Below are 21039 nucleotides of genomic sequence, written 5' to 3' on the forward strand. Positions count from 1 at the left end.
ATCCTTGAGGATTGATTCAAATTACTAAGGCACACAGAAATCCATAATATAGAGGGAGGCTTTCTTTCTTCACATCAGCTGTGGATTCTGTTTTATCACTATTGTTTGTAGAGGGGTCTTCGTGTGAAATCTTAATGACTCACATCCAGTGCAGCTGTAGTATAAATGGGGCTTTTGATAACTGCTTTCCTTTGACCCTCCACCTCATTGTGTGTTTTGACACAGAGACAAACATTCAAGCTAACCATGACATCCGCTTTCTATAACACTGGCACTCAATCCTCACATGCTGCTCTTCTTTGTAATTTGCAAATGCTTTCTTTCCCACTCTGTTCATAACTTTAGTATTTTTACTATTCTTTCCATCCACAGGTATGGGAAAAGTTAACTTAATAAATTGAAAAGAACACGAAGGTACATGATGATAAATGTAGCAAATATAAGTTTGATTTCAAATCCTAAAACACAGAACCCCATTTATTCTAGTGAATGTGCAATTCCAGTTCAACTGAATTCAAGCATTGCTGAAGCGAGAAATAGAGGTGTTCTTTTTACATCTGATACAACAGTACAATAGCCCAAACTCTACAAAAGCAGTATTAAATGTATGGCATTGAAAAGGGTTTGAATGACCTGTAACGAATGAGCTGATGCCAACTGTTGAACTCAAGTTGTCTGTCCTAATCCTATTGCTGCTTTATGTAGGATAAAGCAGCACAGAAAATGAGGGTTGCAACCAGTGAAAGATATATTTAATAATGCAAAATAACATTTGCAAGCAACACCAAAATACCAACTGAATAGTTATTCCAGTCATGAACATGGATGTAATTCTATGTCTTTTTTTAAATTTATAAATTAGGTTCTATTACCTACATCAGATTATTTTCACAAAAGCTCCAGCCCGAAGGGAGCTGGTGACCTTCCTGGAACTCTCAACTGTTCCTCATCCTTTGTGCTTGACAATTGAATAAATTGTTACATATGATCCTTTAAATTTTTTTTGCATTGCCAAAGAAAATTACAAGGGCATTGTTACTTTTACTCAAAAAAACCTACAAAACACAGGTAAGGCATGACAAATATATTCACTGCAAAGCCAAATAGATCTTGTTTCATTCATTAACTTAGCTACCACTATTCTGTAAAGTGGTACATAGTTAAAAATAGTGCTTGGAAATAGTCAGCATCTGTGGTCTCAAGGACTCATACCCACGTCAATCATTCCAACTGCTAAATATTCATGCCCTCTGCACTTCCTTCTCACTTTCTGGGGATGGCTCAACACCTCATATGGTTATGTATGTTCATAAAATGCTCCTGCAGTCATCCCTATCACAATCAATCCTGGTCTATATCTCATGGCAGGAGATGCTGATATACAATCATGTTGAGAAGACCAAGCCTAGTGAGGAATTAGCAGATATGCAGATCCTCACCTATCTTGAATAAAGGGCCAACAAGCTGGCCAGGGCAGAACAGGACTGTTCCTATAGTGATGGAGTGTGGCAAATGGGTTAGTTACTCCACTCTGCAACATTACACTCTGCTGTTTCCTGCATGAGTGCAAGGTTAACCATAATGGTCTGCAAAAGGATATTCTGAATCTTTTCGAACTAATTTGTTCTTTTTTGACTGTATGAAGAATGAAAAAGTGGATTAATATTTAACTGGAGAAAGAATGGAAAGCCACCAAACTTTACTCTCATGGCTTCAGGTTAAACATGGGCAAGGGAAACTCCTGCTGATTGCCACATACCATCTTCCCTTGGTTGATGAATCAGTACTCCTCAATGTTGAACAACACTGAGAGGAAGCACTGAGGACAGCAAGGCCACAAAATGTACTCTGGGTGGGAGATTTCAACATCTACCACTAACAGTGTCTTGGCAGCAGTACTACTGATTAAGCTGGTCAGGCCCTAAAGACATATCTGCTAAACTGGGTGTGCAGCAAGTGGTGAGGGAACTAACAAGGGGGAAAAGCGTACTTGACTCTGTCCTTACCAATTTTCCAGCTGCAGATGCATCTGTCTTTGGCAGTATCAGTAAGAGTGACTATTGCACAGTTGTTGTGAGACGAAGTCCACCATCACATTGAGAGTAACCTCCATTCTGTTGTGTGGTACTATCACCATGCTAAATGGGACAGACTTCAAACAGATCTAGCAACTCAAGACTGGACATCCATGAGATGCTGTGGCTATCAACAGCAGCAGAACTGTACTCCAGTGCAATCTGTAATCTCATAGCCTGGCATATTGCCCACTCTATCACTGCCATCGTGCCCGGGGATCAACCCTGATTCAATGGAGACTGCAGGAGGGCAAGCTGTTATTGGACTTCTGAATGGACATTTCAAATTTTTAATTTATTTTTGATTTCACTCTTTGTGCGCCTTCTCTGCAGCTGTAATATTGTATCTTGCACTCTGTTTTACTTCCCTAACACACTTTGCATGGTATTATCTGCCTGTACTGCATGTAAAACAAGTCTTTTCACTGTACCTAAGTATTGCGACAATAATGAATCGAATCAAATCAAGTCACTTCAGAGAGCCAAACATCTATTCATGCCAACATGCTACCCCTTACAATATGATCTTCTATTTTCCATGATAATCTCTAATGTGGTGCCTTATCAAAGACCTTCTGGAAATTTCAGAAAAGTGCATCAACCAGTTTCCCTTTATATACTGCATGTGTTAACTCCTCAGAGAAAGTGTGAAGCTGAATTAAGCAAATATATCCACACATCGTAACTCATACCACTGGTAGCAATGTCACTAAGGATGCTTCATCATTTCAAGGGTTCAGTGAAGGCTCATGTACTCTGTAACACTGCTGGGACTGGGATAATCATCTGGTTTATCTCTCAATACTCAACATTATCTTCCTCCTTGGATGTTTGCCCTTATTCCTGCATTTCCTCATCAGTCAACATATCCACTTTAGCTATAATTACTATGGAGGGGGCAGCACACCACTATAATACCAGACACCCTGAATGGGGTATAGTAAATGGGACCAGCTGACTGGCCCAGGCAACAGAACCTCATCCTCAGGAGGTCATATTCTTTCCAGAATGGCTCTGGTCAAAGTGTGGGCAGAGTTGTATATCTCCTTGGCAGCAGTGATAGGTTTTATTAGCGAGGTCATCAGGATATAAGGAGTATCTCTTGTCACCCAGCAATCCAGAAGGTGTGAGTTGTGACAGCTCCCAGGATATCTACCACAGATAGACCTGCATTATCTGCCTGTTCTAATCCCAAAAGATTTGAACATTAAGTGAATGGAATCCTTTACAGTTGAAAAAGACTGCTTGATCATGGCAACCTCTTCTGATTCCTATAGGGATGCAATCAAGCAACCTGAACCTTGATTTTTGCTGTGGCATAATCCCAAAGATCAAAATACCACTTGCTGCTTGACTGGCCAAGTCGAGGAATAAGATGAATTTGTAAACTCTTGTGAACAGAACATCAGAGAATGGGAAATGCCAAAGAGGTTCCCAGTAGCTCTTTGAAATGATAGCCTGGCAAAGAAATTAGGGTAGCTGTTACCTTTAGGGCTATCAGGATAGGACTGTCATCTGATCCTTTTTTTAAGATGTGGGCGTGGCTGGCTGACCAGCATTTCTTGCCTGCCCCTAGTTGCCCTTGAGAAGGTGGTGATGCACTGTCTTCTTGAACCGCTGCAGCCCATATTCAGTAGGCTGACCCACAATGCCCTTAGAGAGGGAAGTTCTAAGATTGTGACCCAGTAACAGTGAAAGAATGACGATATATTTCCAAGTCAGGATGGTGAGTGGCTCCGAGGGGACTTGCAGGTGATGGTGTTCCCACGTATCTGTTGGCCTTGACCTAGATGGAAGGGCAGTATGGTGTTTCAGTGATTAGTACTGCTACTTCAGAGCGTCAGGGACCTCAGTTCAATTCAGGCAACTGTCTGTATGGAGATGCTCTCTCTCCCATTGTCTGTGTGGGTTTCCTCTGGGTGCTCCAGTTCCCTCCCACAGTCCAAAGATGTGTGGGTTAGGTAGAATGGTGATGCTAAAATTGCCTACAGTGTCCAGGGAAGTGTAGGTTAAGTGGATTAGCCATGGGAAATGCAGGGTTAAAGGGATAGGATAGGGTGAATGTCTATGTGGGATGCTCTTCAGAGGGATTGAACCAAATGGCCTGCTTCCACATTGTGGGGATTCTACGATTCCAGTGTCATGGGTTTGGAAAGTGCTGTCTGAGGATATTTTGTGAATTTCTGCAACGCATCTAAGAGATAGTACATATTGCTGCTACTGAGCATCGGTGGTGGAGGGAGTGGATACTTGTGGATGAGGTACCAATCAAGCAGATTGCTTTGTCCGAGATGGTGTCAAGCTTCTTGTCACCACAGGCCCTCATCCAGCAGCTGGCATTTGTGGGGCATGATGCTTGGGAGATTGTGAGTCATCTTCAACACTGCCTCTCACTCAGTTGGATTAGAGGCAGACAAAGTAATATATTTAACATGATGCGTACATACTTAGTTCATGGAGTCATGTTTCTAATGTACGGAGTGTCTCAGTTGGGAAGGGGAAATTAATTCTAGTCAGTTGTATAATTAATGAAATGGAAATGCAAGTATAAAGGTTCTTCAATTGCTACTGACAAAAAAGGTAATCTCGCTATGTAAGGAGGACGACTTAATTGCAAAGGTTTACCTCAACGGCAAGAATTTCAATTTTACACTCTCACTTAACTCACATTCACAATTATCCTTGTCACCTCAGGGAGTAGAAAATTATGTTCAGCACTTTGAGCTTAACATAACTCTTCATCAGAACTCTTCAAGGTTTGAAGGAAAGCCATATTTGACTTGAAATGCTCACTGTTTGCATCTGCACAGTTGTAAGCAGACCTGCTGTGTAGTTCCTGCATTTTCTGATTTCATTTCTGATTTCCATCATTTGCAATATTTTGCTTTTATGCAGAGAGTAAGTGCTGTTTCCACAAAATTTGGAGAATAAATTGAGGACTTTAAGTTTAGTGAAATTAGTAAATTCCAGAATCATCAGCTGGCTGGAAATTTAAGAAAAACTGTTGACCTTATTTCAAAGTCAATGGAAGATGAAAACTGGCAATGTGAAAAATTATTGCACAAAATTATTGTACCTGTTTAGCATTGCTGGTCAACTTCATTCCTTAATACTTGATTGATAAAATCTGACAAATCTTAACCAACATATCAGAAATACAATTCTGGAACATTAATTGCAGCTTCTGAGCTACATTAGCAAATTACCTGATTCAAAAACATGGAAGGTCAACATTGGCCTTCCCACCTGGAACTTAATTCAGACAGAGGTAGGAAAGTAGTGGCAATCAAGTATGCCATCACGCCACGTAATTAAATGCCTTTCCCTCCTCCAACCTCCGCACTAGAGCCAGTAAACAACCCTGTTTCAGATGTAATTTTTAACCTTGATATCACATCTGCTGCAGAGTATGGTTTGTCCAGTTTCCAAATAATTGGCTTTCAAACTATTCTTTTTAACCTAAGCTTTTTTTAAGAACTGAATTTGCCTCAAATTTCTTTTACATAGAACATAGAACATAGAACAGCACAGCACAGAACAGGCCCTTCAGCCCACAATGTTGTGCCGACCATTGATCCTCATGTATGCACCCTCAAATTTCTGTGGCCATATGCATGTCCAGCAGTCTCTTAAATGACCCCAATGACCTTGCTTCCACAACTGCTGCTGGTAACGCATTCCATGCTCTCACAACTCTCTGTGTAAAGAACCCGCCTCTGACATCCCCTCTATACTTTCCTCCAACCAGCTTAAAACTATGACCCCTCGTGCTAGCCATTTCTGCCCTGGGAAATAGTCTCTGGCTATCAGCTCTATCTATGCCTCTCATTTTCTTGTATACCTCAATTAGGTCCCCTCTCCTCCTCCTTTTCTCCAACGAAAAGAGACCGAGCTCAGTCAACCTCTCTTCATAAGATAAGCCCTCCAGTCCAGGCAGCATCCTGGTAAACCTCCTCTGAACCCTCTCCAAAGCATTCACATCTTTCCTATAATAGGGCGACCAGAACTGGATGCAGTATTCCAAGTGCGGTCTAACCAAAGTTTTATAGTGCTGCAACAAGATCTCACGACTCTTAAACTCAATCCCCCTGTTAATGAAAGCCAAAACACCATATGCTTTCTTAACAACCCTGTCCACTTGGGTGGCCATTTTAAGGGATCTATGTATCTGCACACCAAGATCCCTCTGTTCCTCCACACAGCCAAGAATCCTATCCTTAATCCTGTACTCAGCTTTCAAATTCGACCTTCCAAAATGCATCACCTCACATTTATCCAGGTTGAACTCCATCTGCCACCTCTCAGCCCATCTCTGCATCCTGTCAATGTCCCGCTGCAGCCTACAACAGCCCTCTATACTGTCAACGACACCTCCGACCTTTGTGTCGTCTGCAAACTTGCTGACCCATCCTTCAATCCCTCATCCAAGTCATTAATAAAAATTACAAACAGTAGAGGCCCAAGGACAGAGCCCTGTGGAATCCCACTCACCACCGACTTCCAGGCAGAATATTTTCCTTCTACTACCACTCGCTGTCTTCTGTTGGCCAGCCAATTCTGTATCCAGGCAGCTAAGTTCCCCAGTATCCCATTCCTCCTGACCTTCTGAATGAGCCTACCATGGGGAATCTTATCAAATGCCTTGCTGAAGTCCATATGCACCACATCCACAGCTCGACCCTCATCAACTTTTCTAGTCACATCCTCAAAAAACTCGATAAGGTTTGTGAGGCATGACCTGCCCCTCACAAAGCCGTGTTGACTGTATTTGATCAAGCCATGCTCTTCCAGATGGTCATAAATCCTATCCCTCAGAATCCTTTCTAACACCTTGCAGATGACAGACGTGAGACTTACTGGCCTGTAATTGCCGGGGATTTCCCTATTTCCTTTCTTGAAGAGAGGAATTACATTTGCCTCTCTCCAGTCCTCAGGTGCGACTCCAGTGGAGAGCGAGGATGCAAAGATCTTCGCAAGTGGCGAAGCAATTGCATTTCTCGCTTCCCAAAGCAGCCGAGGACAAATCTGGTCCGGGCCTGGCGACTTAATGTTTGACAAAATTTTCAGCACATCAGCTTCCTCTATCTCTATCCATTCCAGCATGCACACCTGCTCTTCAAAGGTTTCATTCACTACGAAGTTCGTTTCTTTCGTAAAGACAGAAGCAAAAAACTCATTTAGGGCTTCCCCTACCTCCTCAGAATCCACACACAAGTTCCCTAAGCTATCCCTGATCGGCCCTACTCTTTCTTTGACCATTCTCTTATTCCTCACATAAGTGTAAAATGCCTTTGTGTTTTTCCTAATTCGTTCTGCCAAGCCTTTCTCGTGCCCCCTCCTGGCTCTCCTCAGACCATTTTTGAGCTCCTTCCTTGCCTGTGTGTAATCCTCTCTAGCTGAACTTGACCCTAGCTTCCTCCACCTTATGTAAGCTACCTTCTTCCTTTTCACAAGAAGTTCCAACGCTCTCATCATCCAAGATTCCTTTATCTTACCCCTTCTTGCCTGTCTCAGAGGGACATATTTACTCATCACTCGCAACAACTGTTCCTTAAACAGTCTCCACATGTCTATAGTTCCCTTACCATGGAACAATTGCTCCCAGTCCATGCTTCCTAACTCATGTCTAATCGCATCATAGTTTCCTCTTCCCTAATTAAATATCCTCCCATTTTGCCTAATCCTCTCCTTCTCCATAGCTATGTAGAATGTGAGGCAGTTATGGTCACTATCACCAAAATGCTCTCCCACCACAAGATCTGATACCTGCCCAGACTCATTTCCAAGCACCAAGTCTAGAATGGCCTCTCCCCTCGTCGGCCTGTCAACGTACTGCGTTAGGAAACCCTCCTGAACACACCTTACAAAAACAGCTCCATTCAAATCTTCTGCTCGAAGGAGGTTCCAATCAATATTAGGAAAGTTAAAGTCACCCATTACAACAACCCTATTGCGTCCACACTTTTCCAAAATCTGTCGACCTATGCTTTCTTCAATCTCCCTGCTGCTATTGGGGGGCCTGTAGTAAACCCCTAACGAGGTGACTACTCCCTTGCTGTTCCTAATTTCCACCCATACTGACTCGGTAGGCAGATCTTCCTCAACAATGGAAGCTTCTGTAGCTGTGATACCCTCTCTGATTAGTAGTGCTACACCCCCTCCTCTTTTTCCCCCCTCCCTATTCTTTTTAAATGTTCTAAACCCTGGAACATCCAGCAACCATTCCTGCCCATGAGAAACCCATGTCTCTGTTATGGCCACAACATCATAGCACCGGGTACTGATCCACTCTCTAAGTTCATCACTTTTATTCCTGATACTCCTTGCATTAAAGCAAACACACTTTAACCGATCCCTTGGTTCCTTCCCACTAGCTGGCCTACCTCTTGCTACTGCCTCACCTGCATCAACTCTCACCTCCGGTATACAGCTCAGGTTCTCACCACCTGCCATACTAGTTTAAACCCTCTCGAACTCCTTGAGCAAACCTTCCACCCAGGACATTGGTCCCCTTCCAGTTCAGATGCAACCCGTCCTTCTTGTACAGGTCCCACCTTCCCCAGAAGGCATCCCAATTATCTATATATCTGAAGCCCTCCCTCCTACACCAGCTGCGTAGCCACGTGTTAAGCTGCGCCCGCTCCCTGTTCCTCATCTCGCTATCTCGTGGTACCTGGTGCTATGATGTTGTGGCAATAACAGAGCATGGATTTCTCATGGGCAGGAATGGTTGCTGGATGTTCCAGGGTTTAGAACATATAAAAAGAATAGGGAGGGGGGAAAAAGAGGAGGGGGTGTAGCACTACTAAACCAGTCGTAAACCAGCAAACACTACTCTGTTCGTCCTGCTCTGCAGCTTCCATCCTAACTGCCTGAAATCACTTTTTATATCCTCAATCCTATTTCTGGCTATATCATTAGTGCCAATATGTAACACGATTTCTGGCTGCTCGCCCTCCCCTTTTAGAACCTTATACACCCGATCGGAGACGTCCCGGACCCTGGCACCAGGGAGGCAACATACCTTCCGGGAATCCCGATCCTGACCACAAAATCTCCTGTCAATTCCCCTAACTATCGAGTCCCCTACCACGAATACTTTTCTATTCTGCCCCCTTCCCTTCTTTGCCACAGTGTCAGGCTCAGTGCCAGAGAACTGACTACTATGGCTTTCCTCTGTTAGGTCATTCCCCCCCAGCAGTATCCAAAACGGTATACTTATTGCTGAGGGGAATGCCCACAGGGGATCTCTGCACTGTCTGTCTGTCCCCTTTCCTCCCCCCAACTGTAACCCATCTATCCTTGTCCTGAGCCTTAGGAGTGACCAACTCCCGGTAACTCCTCTCAATTACCCCCTCTGCCTCCCGAATGATCCGTAGTTCATCCAGCTCCAGCTCCATTTCCCTAACACGGTTTTCAAGGAGCTGTAGTTGGGTGCACTTCCCGCAGATGTAGCCAGCGGAGACGTGTGCCACGTCTCCCAACTGCCACATTCCCTCAGGAGGAGCAAGCAACTGCCCTAGCATCCATACCCCACTTTTCCATCACAAAAATGCACCTTTCCTTTTTATTCATATTGAAGAAGTGTAAGCTAAAGTAATTGTGTTTTTTAGTTTATCAATAATTGCATCCTGGGATCATGTTAAAGAAAGCAGCCATCATAAAAAAAGTCATGCCGTAATTCTACTTGGCATTTGAAACGCTATTTAATATTATGTAAATTTGAATATTTCCTGATCAGTTTTCCTTTCACTTCTGACTTAGTTCCAAATCTATTCCTCTTCTTTCTCAATGTAAGCAAGAATTGCTATTCACATTTTGATCGCTTCAACCAAGATCATAATTTATTTTAAACCAAACTGGTATTCATTGTGCTAAATTGCAGTCTACAGCTCATATTTATTTGCAATTACAATTTAAGAGATTGCATTTTAGTCTATGGCCTGTTGGCATTTTAACGCAGAAATCGATTGTGGAACACAACATTCCATGAATATATAGAAATGAAAGCTCCCTCTAAAAGCTGAAAAGATATACGAGTTTTGAAAAACTAGGGTATATCAGGTTCATAATAGGTATAGAGAGAAATGGTCAATTGATAGCTAATTGAGGTGTGTGGTTTGCTTTTCAGGTGAGGGGACGTGGGCTACCAGGATAGGACTGTCATCTGATCCTTTTTTTAAGATGTGGGCGTGGCTGGCTGACCAGCATTTCTTGCCTGCCCCTAGTTGCCCTTGAGAAGGTGGTGATGCACTGTCTTCTTGAACCGCTGCAGCCCATATTCAGTAGGTTGACCCACAATGCCCTTAGAGAGGGAAGTTCTAGGATTATGACCCAGTAACAGTGAAAGAATGACGATCTATTTCCAAGTCAAGATGGTGAGTTGCTCCTAGGGGAATGAAGTCTCCTAAAGGTGACATTGGGTTGTCTTTCTGACATACTACATTCTTCAGGGTCTCTTTGGGTTGGGAGGGGCGTGGCATTTGAAATTGAGGATGAGCTGAACACGTCTTTGGTTATGTTACTGATGTAGTTAAAAAAGCTAAATTTGATTGGTCTGGATTTTCCAACTAGAGTATCCAATTTCCACTAGTCAGTAACTTGCTAGAGGGCTTTGATCCATTGCACTGAAGAGATCTAGGCAGTTCCATTCAGAAGCTGTTGCTAAAAATGCCTCTTCTTTCAGAGAGTGCCATTGCTTCTCGACAAACCACTTCCAACTTACTGGAAGGCACATCATCTGTCTAACACTTCACTTACGTTTAGTTGCACTGGGACAAAGCATTACCATGGCATGGGAGCACTCATGCAACTGTTCCGACAAGGGGAGGAAGAGAGGACACCATTTTTGGAAGTGACTGTACGGCATAAAGTGAGAGGGCAACAGGATCACAGTGTGTGGGAAATGTTGGAACCCCAGATGGAATGTGAGTTGCCTTCAGGGAAAGAAATAATTGAAGCTGTCAGGTTTCCTGCCATGAGGAGAGCTGCACAGATAAATGATGAAAGTCAGTGTGTGGGACTTAACACCTTTCTTGCCTTCTTCAGCTGGCCCACTCAGCAAAGTCCAAATTCCTTAAGTGATCAAAAGAAGTTAGCTGCTACCAAATTCTTTCAGCATTCTGAACCATGGCTGCTTGCTTCTCTTGTGCTCTTGACCTTGAGACAGGCCATCTCACTGCAGCCCTTCAAATAGTGATAATGGGAACTGCAGACGCAGGAGAATCCAAGATAACAAAGTGTGGAGCTCGATGAACACAGCAGGCCAAGCAGCATCTCAGGAGCACAAAGCTGATGTATCGGGCCTGGACCCTTCATCAGAGAGGGGGATGGGGAGCGGGTACTGGAATAAATAGGGAGAGAGGGGGAGGCGGACCGAAGATGGAAAGAAAAGAAGATAGGTGGAGAGGAGAGTATAGGTGGGGAGGGAGGGAGGGGATAGGTCAGTCTAGGGAAGACGGACAGGTCAAGGAGGCGGGAAGAGGTGGTAGGTAGGAAATGGAGGTGCGGCTTGAGGTGGGAGGAAGGGATGGGTGAGAGGAAGAACAGGATAGGGAAGCAGAGACAGGCTGGGCTGGTTGTGTGGTGCAGTGGGGGGAGGGGGCAAACTGGGCTGGTTTTGGGATGCAGTGGGGGAAGGGGAGATTTTGAAGCTGGTGAAGTCCACATTGATACCATTGGGCTGCAGGGTTCCCAAGCGGAATATGAGTTGCTGTTCCTGCAACCTTCGGGTGGCATCATTGTGGCACTGCAGGAGGCCCATGATGGACATGTCATCGAAAGAATGGGAGGGGGAGTTGAAATGCTTCGTGACTGGGAGGTGCAGTTGTTTGTTGCAAACCGATCGGAGGTGTTCTGCAAACCGGTCATCAAACCTCCGCTTGGTTTCCCCAATTTAGAGAAAGCCACACCGGGTGCAATGGATACAATATACCACATTGGCAGATGTGCAGGTGGACATCTGCTTGATATGGAAGGTCATCTTGGGGCCTGGGATAGGGGTGAGGGAGGAGATCTGGGGGCAAGTGTAGCACTTCCTGCGATTACAGGGTAAGGTGCCGGGTGTGGTGGGGTTGGAGGGCAGTGTGGAGCGGACAAGGGAGTCGCGGAGAGAGTGGTCTCTCCGGAAGGCAGACAAGGGTGGGGATGGAAAAATAGCTTGGGTGGTGGGGTTGGATTGTAGATGGTGGAAGTGTCGGAGAATGATACGTTGTATCCAGAAGTTGGTGGGGTGGTATGTTAGAATGAGGGGGATCCTCTGGGGGCAGTTGTGGTGGGGGTGGTGTGTGAGGGATGTGTTGCGGGAAATGCGGGAGATGCGGTCAAGTGCGTTGCGACCACTGCGGGGGGAAGGTTGGGGTCCTTGAAGAACGTGGACATCTGGGATGTGCAGGAGTGGAATGCCTCATCCAGGGAGCAGATGCGGCGGAGGCGGAGGAATTGGGAATAGGGGATGGAATTTTTGCAGGAGGGTGGGTGGGAGGAGGTGTATTCTAGGTAGCTGTGGGAGTCAGTGTGCTTGAAATGGACATCAATTTCTAGCTGGTTACCTGAGATAGAGACTGAGAGGTGGGGGGATGGTGAAGATTCGGCAGGGCTCAGTGTGGCTGTCTTCTCTGGGGTTGCTGGCTGTGGAGGTTGTGGGCGGGGTTCCGTCAGCGTTGGCTGTCTGCCTTCTCAAGAGACCACTGTCTCCGCGACTCCCTTTTCTGCTTCACACTCCCCTCCAACCCCACCACTCCTGGCACCTTCCCCTGCAACCGCAGGAAGTGTTACAAATGCCCCCACACTTCCTCCCTCACCCCTATCCCAGGCGCCAAGATGACCTTCCATATTAAGCAGAGGTTCACCTGCACATCTGCCAATGTGGTATATTGTCTCCATTGTACCCGGTGTGGCTTCCTCTACATAGGGGAAACCAAGCGGAGGTTTGGTGACCGCTTTGCAGAACACCTCCGCTCGGTTTGCAACAAACAACTGCACCTCCCAATCGCGAAGCATTTCAACTCCCCCTCCCGTTCCTCAGATGACATGTCCATCATGGGCCTCCTGCAGTGCCACAATGATGCCACCCGAAGGTTGCAGGAACAGCAACTCACATTCCGCTTGGGAACCCTGCAGCCCAATGGTATCAATGTGGACTTCACAAGCTTCAAATCTCTCCTTCCCCCATTGCATCCCAAAACCAGCCCAATTCTTCCCCTCCTCCCCCCACTGCATCACAAAACCAGCCCAGCTCGCCCCCTCCCCCCACTGCATCCCAAAACCAGCCCAGCTCGTCCCCTCCCCCCACTGTATCCCAAAACCAGCCCAGCCTGTCTCCGCTTCCCTAACCTGTTCTTCCTCTCACCCGTCCCTTCCTCCCACCTCAAGCGGCACCTCCATTTCCTACGTACCACCTCATCCCGCCTCCTTGACCTATCCTTCTTCCCTGGACTGACCTATCCCCTCCCTACCTCCCCACCTATACTCTCCTCTCTACCTATCTTCTTTTCTCTCCATCTTCGGTCCGCCTCCCCCTCTCTCCCTATTTATTCCAGTTCCCTCTCCCCATCCCCCTCTCTGATGAAGGGTCTAGGCCCGAAACGTCAGCTTTTGTGCTCCTGAGATGCTGCTTGGCCTGCTGTGTTCATCTAGCTACACACTTTGTTATCTTCAAATAGTGTAGCGAGTGGCAACAAAATAGCAGGTGTATTATGATGTTTGGAAGTATGAGGTTACTCACTTCAGTCACAAGAACAGAAAAGCAGAGTTTTTTTTGCATGGTGTGAAACTATGGTTGAAGTCAAGAGCAACTTGATATGCTTATACAAGAAACACAAAATTAACATGCAGAATAAATTACATGCAAATAGCATGTTGGCCTTTGTTGCAAGGGGACAGGAATAATGAAGTCTTGCCCAATAATACAGGAAGTTAATTGAAACTACATCTGGAATCTTGTGTTCAGTTCAGCCTCCCTATGTAATAAAGGATATACTTTTATTGGATGGGGTACAGTGAAAGTTCATCACATTGGTCCCCGAGGTGAGGGATTGTTTTATTATGAGAGGCTGACTAAATTAAGCCTATGCTCTCCAGAGTTTACAAGAATGGGCTGTACGCCATAATTACCAAAATGGCCAGGTAAAAGTGGCCACCACCTGATGAACCTGCACAGATGTAGCCAATTAATTGTTGGTGTATGTCAACGTTAATCATCTCTTACCTGCTGTTGGATCAGCTTTTTGGGATCTTTTTGTTCTTTGCATAAGAAATAATTTTGTGATTTTTTTTCACTTTTTTTGGGATGTGGGCATCGCTTGCTGGCCAGCATTTGTTGCCCTTCCCTGGTTGCCCTTGGGAAGCTGAGGGTGAGTTGCCTTCATGAACCCTTGCAGCCACTGCTTTAGTTTGACCCATAATGCCATGAGGGAGGGAATTCCAGGATTTTAACCCAATGACAGTGAAGGAAAAGCGATATATTTCCAAGTCAGGATAGTGAGTTGCTTGGAGGGGAAATTCCCACAAAACCCTTTTGTTTCTAGATGTAAGTAGCTCTGGATTTGGAAGGTCCTGTCTGAGGATCTTTAGTGATTTTCTTTCATGTATCTTGTAGATAGTACGTACTGCTGCCACTGAGCATCAGTGGTGGAGGAGGAAGATGCTTGTGAATGTAGTGCCAATCAAGTGGGCTGCTTTGTCCTGGATGGTGTCAAGCTTCTTGAGTGTTGTTGAAGCTATCCATCCAGATAAGTGGGCAGGATTCCATCACACTTCTGACTTATAACTTGTGGATGATGGACAGGCTTTAAAGGAGTCAGGAGGTGAGTTACCCGCTGCAGTATTCCTAGCCTCTGACCTTCTCTTGTGGCCACTGCATTTATGTGCCAAGTCCAGATGAGTTTCTGTTCAATAGTAGCCCTCAGGATGTTGATACTGAGGGACACATTGATTGTAGCACCACTGAATGTCAAGGGGCCTTGGTTAGATTGTCTCCTGTTGGTGAAGATCATTGCCTGGCATTTGAGTGGCATGAATGTTATTAACCATTTGTCAGCACAATCCTGAATATTGTCCACATCATCTTGCATTTGAACATAGACTGCTGCAGTATCGAAGGAGTCGCAACTTGTGCTGAACACTATGCAATCATTGGTGAGCATCCCCACCTCAGACTTATGGTGGAGGGAAGGTCATTGATGAAGCAGCTGAAGATCACTGGGCAGAGGACACTGCCCTGAGGAACTCCTGCGGAAATGTCCTGGAGCTGAGGTGACTGACTTCCAACAACCACAACCATCTTCCTATGTGTCAGCTATGACTCCATCCACCAGAGAGATTGTCGTGATAGCCATTGGTTCCAGCTTTGCTAGGGCATTTTGATGCTACACTTGGTTGAATATAGCTTTGATGTCACTCTCACCTCACTTCTGGATTTAACTCTTTTTTCCATGTTTGAACCAAGGCTGTAATGAAATCAGGAGCTGAGTGGCCCTGGCGGAATCCAAACTGGGCATCACTGAGCCGGTTATTGCTGAGTGGATACTGCTTGGTAGCACTGTAATGACATCTTCTATGGCTTTATTGGTGATTGAGAATAGACTGATAGGGTGATAACTGGCTGGGTTGGATTTGTCCTGTTTGTTTTTGTGTACAGGACTTAGCTGGGCAATTTTCCACATTGTAAAGTGGATACCAGTGTTGCAACTGTACTGAAATAACTTGGCTAGGGGAGTGGCAAGTTCTGGAGCACATTTCCAATACTATTGCTTCGCAGGACCTGGAGCGAAGATCAGCAAGTGCGGAATAGTGAGTGGAACTTGATGCAAGTTGGGACATGCTCATATTATTACTAATACAAGAGAATCGTTCCTTTACACCAAGAGTTGTGTCAATCATGCAATGCACCATCCAGTGTGCCTCAAATTTAGTCAGAAGGAAAATACAAGATGGTACATTCAGTTTCTACTTTTGTTCTACTTGATGCCATGTAAAAGCTTCTGTGTTGCAGCATTACCCCAATTGTGTTTGTGAAGTATTTTACATGATACTGCAAGGTATTAAGAGTGAACGAATCATTTATTGATCCAGGCATTGTGCATTGACATTTCTATCTGATTGAATAAGGCATGGAAAAACAGCAATGTCTGCTGAATTGCAACTTTTGAATGCAGTGTTTTGTTTTTCATTCTTTGCTGTCAGTCTCCAAAAGAAGGAAACACTTGTTTTTCTTCATTCCAAGCATTACTTTCACGCCAAAGTTAGATTTCTTCCATCACTAGAAGCGTAAAGTTTGTTCCCTCCCAATAACATCCTGGGAGGGCCCACTTCATCAGGTCTGCAGTAGTTCAAGAAAGTAGCTCGGTGCCACTTTCTTAAGGGCAATTAGGTATTGGAACTAAATGTCACCTTGTCAGCAAAACTCATGAATCAACTAAATCATGCATATTAACAAAAGTAATATCTTAAGATGAATATGACAGTATGAGTATTAAATAAATGTGTGTTTCCAGGTTGGTGGGAGAATGTAGGAGAACTGAAAACAAGAACAAGTTGTTCCTCTTCAAATCTAGAGACAAAGGAAATTCAGTGAAACGTCTCATGTTAATTTAAACTATGCGTCCTAGTTTAATGTATCATTAACTTCAAATCACTTACTCCCAGTAATCAAAGCAAATGAAAAGACATCCGTTTCAAAGTGCAAAGTACAGCATCTGCCTGGCAACTGTACACATTGGGGAGAAAATGAATCACTTCGGAATCATTGTTTCAAATGTTTAGACTCACAAGTAGGTTGGAGTTTTGCTACAAGGTTAAACCCATGTTTCACAGTTTAGTACAAATGAAGTGACAAAATGTAGAAGTTTTCATGTTGAACTACAAACAGATTAAACAATTGTAAACCAATGTGCTATGTCCCAGCTGCAAATTTACAACAAATGCAAATTTGCTGTTGCATTGTAATTATGGCATAAATCTGCACTTCGTTTGCCTTGTAACCTTCTTCACACTGCTTCTTCAATTTTACCGTGAACCCATAACAAAAGACTGAGACACAATACAGCCATACAACTGAAACACAACAGGCTTCTTAAAAGAAACTTAAAACAAAATGAAAAAGCAGAACATACACATGCAGCTGTAGCTTATATAAAGTGAAAGAGAAAAGAAAAGCACACAGACAATTAACATTTTCACCAGATCTCATTACTCTGAAATACTTCGGAGAGAATTAAGATCTAATTTTTTGGCTATGTGTATTTCTTATACAATTTAAAGATATTTTGTATGTCTGCTAAAGCCATGTTAAATGGCACAACTTTTATCATCAATATCCTATACATAGAAAGCAGTATGTCCAAGTGTCCATGAACTATTGCAGTAAAACAACAAATACGCAAGGAAAGATGTTTGGATAAAACTGTAAAACTGTTGATTAAAAATAATGTCGTATATTCGGAAAATATCTTCCTTCTTCCCAAAATAGATAAAAACAAATAAAAGGGCCAACTTGCATCAGGGAGGTAATTCCACCTGTTGGCAAACCTACAAGTTTTCTATTAAAGAACTACTTTTATCAGATACCAAAATGTAAATACACTTATCCCAAAAACAAGTTCAGAGAAAGGAATAACATGTTTACTCTGTCTATACTTGAGATTATAAATGATATTGAAAACTTACCTTTGCACTAAAAGGAATTGCCTGGAGTTACATTTTGTTCAAACAAGAAATGTTCTGCGAATAACACCCAGATCAAATGCATTGCAAGTGAATTAACAACTCTCACCTGTCTGAAAACAAAATGACTAGATCTGGATAGATTTAAATCCTTCCTTTACCCTTTGTGTTTCACCCAATGAGAGTGTATACTAACTGGCATTTTCTCATTTGACTACTAATGATTCATAGCTTACGCATTCTACAGTCAGTAACACTGCAAAGAATTAACCATAGCTTCATGGCCCAAACCCACTCCTCAACTTACATTTTCCAATGGCATTACTCTGGTAACACAGAAACAAGGCAGATTTAGAACAAAATTTCATTAGGGTGTTTGTAAGTGAGTTGCATTTTTGAATAATCTTATCAGTGTTGATGAAGCTTGCTTGATTTTTTAAATTAAACATTTGGTTCCTTGTGCTTATGTACTGCTTCATCTGAAATAGGAGCTAAATCATTTGCAAGAAATCTGAACTTCTTCTATCTCCTATTTATGGCAAAGAACACAAATTATTTTCTCCAAACCTTGTGGCTTCATAAGATGTTTCCTTCTCCATCCTCAGGAATGTAATGCACTCCATTAGTTACTGGTTTCACCTGTAAACATCTTCCTTCCATGAATGGCTTCACTAAATACATCCTCTGTGAATCCAAAACACATTTCATGTGCTGTCAAGGAGTCAAACTATTACTTACAAATGTCAACAAAATTAGAGTCTGCAGTGTTGACTGTTTGCAACTAAACCCCAGTGTTCGGTAATTTCTTTTCAGTAAATCATTTCTTTCAGAATATCCATACTCATTGAAACGGATTCTTGTTTATTGAATAAGTTTAACTTGAAGAATTATCCAAAATTATGTGTCTGTCAGTTTTGTTGTCTTTTTCCAAACATCTATAAACATAGAACTGTGCCTAAATAAAAACAGATGGCAACACCATTTGTCTTCCCTGAGCCTATTTACTGAAACAAAGATCAAGTCTAAAATCTAACATTGTCCATTTAGACGATGAGAAAATATCTAAAAATTATATTTCCAAGAGGCTGGTTTATTTAAAATCAAAATGATGCAGCCTACAATATCTCTCAAGATATTAACATTATCATGACAGTAATTGATACTGTAAGAAATTATTTACATTCTTAAGGAAGTTTGAGTACCAGAAAACATGGTCATTAGACAGGACCAATATTCTTATTTTCAAGAATTGTTTAGTATTTTGTTTTGTCCCAAGATTTCTTTGGATTTTCTACTTTTGTGCCACTGGATGTGTTATTTCATCCACTGTATATGGAGTTTCTGCCACACCTACACTGATGTTGCAGTGGCTCAGTAGCAGATAGATTCAGAAGGTTCAAGTCGTTTACACCTGTTCCACTTTTCAGGTGACCCGTATAAATGAAAATTTGGTGTGTGTGTGTGTGTGTGTGTGTGTGTGTGTGTGTGTGTGTGTGTGTGTGTGTGTGTGATCCAATTGATGCTGAGATAAATCTATTCAGTTGCACATGATCTACAAGTGGCCTTATTAATAATATTTAACAGACAACAATAAAAAATATGCATTTTTACAAATTTATCTATGGAGCTGGGAGGAACAGAAAATGCTTTACCGGACTCCCTAGCAGTTTTGAGGAGCAGAGATGACCCCTTTTCCAAATCACAACTCCCCTCCTCCCCATCTCTCTTCCCTCTCACCCAATTACCTGGAGGGGAAACATAGCAAAAAGCCAGTATTAATGGGAAACTAATGTACGGGCTTTAATAAGCCTCCAGCTATTTCCTGCCCTCAGCTTTTCCCTTTCGTAACTGTAGATTCATCACAGATCATAGAATCCCTACAGTGTGGAAACATGCCATTCAGCTCATCAAGTCCACACTGATCCTCTGAAGAGCATCCCATGCAGACCCACCCCCGACCCTTGCAATTTCCATGGCTAATCCACCTCACCTGCATATCCCCAAACACTATGGGGCAATTTAACGTGGCTAATACACCTAACCTGCACATCTTTAGGCTGCGGGAGGAGACCAGAGCACTCAGAGGAGAAATACACATACACACACAAGGGGAGAATGTGCAAACTGCACACAGTCGCTCAAGGGTGGAATCGAACCTGGGTCCTGGTGCTGTGAGGCGGCAGTGCTAACCGTTGAGCCACCACTCCCCTTCTATAATGCTTTAAATTATTTTTGCTCTTTTAATTTCCACTGCACATGATTTTAGAACATCTTGATTATTTTTTCCTACTGACTTTCTGAACACACATTCCAGTCTTGCTATCTACTCATGTTCAGATGTACTTTGCACCAATCCCCTAGGTCTACCCGGCCAAGCACACCCTTCAGTCTTTACCTCCATACAACCAAATCACAGCTTGACTTCTCTCTTCCTTCATGCCAATTTTCCTGCCTGCTCCAAATTCTACTCTGATTCATGTTCCATCAAAACTACAAATGAAGAAAATCATGAACAAAATAACAACTCAGAAGTTTCTATACTGGAAAATATATGTTAAAGCACCAATTTTTGTTAAGAAAGGCAAGAGGAGAAAGTGGTCAATCAGTTTACCTACAAATTCAATGTTAGAGAGAGCAGTCAGGCTCTCTTGCTTCCTCCTGTCTCACATGTAACCCAGTGAAACAAAACAACTGAAAAGCTCATCAAAACCAAAAGCAAAAGCCATATCCAGAGCTGATGAAACGTCGTCAACCTGAAATGTTAACTTTGCTTTTCTCTCTGAAGATGTTGCTGAATATGCTATTAATTTCCAGTATTTTTCTGTTTCCATTTCTAAAGCCTTGCCAGACTATTTCTGAATCTGACGTACACCTGGATACAGAGTAGTTCGCCAAAGTAAACCTTACAGATTTACTGGCCAGCTCAAAAATACTTATTTCAATCAAAACCAAGCTCAAGCTAGAAATGCCAAATATACGAGTTGAGGGCATCAGACTCAATCACAGAATTTTCAAGAGACAATTCTGGTACAGGGCTTCAGCCACTGCAGGGAAGAAACATGGCAGAAGTCATGAAACACAACTTTGGTAGAAACACTTTGACAAGTAAGTAAGACTGATATAATAAGTAGAATTCTAACTACTTTAAACTTGCGAGCAGCCAAACCCCAAAAAGCTTAGGGTTTTATTTTAACAAACAGACAGAAACACCAATGCAAAGTTACAAATGAGTCTGTAATTAGTATTTCAGAAGATTGAATAATAATAAATGCAACAGACACTGAAACAATGATTTATTTTT

The 21039-nt window shown here is 43.2% G+C and overlaps 1 protein-coding gene across 5 annotated transcripts in view; it reads right to left on the minus strand.

The window, feature by feature from the left end:
* The window catches only part of nckap5l (NCK-associated protein 5-like), a 752792-nt gene that overhangs the window by 604516 nt on the left and 127237 nt on the right, over window positions 1-21039 (minus strand). The window contains exon 1 of one of the 5 annotated variants that reach the window (XM_059647403.1): window positions 17742-17849. The exons of the other annotated variants lie outside the window; for them this stretch is intronic. The gene's annotated coding sequence lies outside the window, so the exon portion shown is untranslated. Of the gene's footprint in view, window positions 1-17741; window positions 17850-21039 lie in introns of those variants that run through there. 5 annotated transcript variants of the gene reach the window in all.

This window comes from Stegostoma tigrinum, chromosome 7 (genome assembly GCF_030684315.1).
Source record: "Stegostoma tigrinum isolate sSteTig4 chromosome 7, sSteTig4.hap1, whole genome shotgun sequence".
NCBI classification, from domain to species: domain Eukaryota; kingdom Metazoa; phylum Chordata; class Chondrichthyes; order Orectolobiformes; family Stegostomatidae; genus Stegostoma; species Stegostoma tigrinum.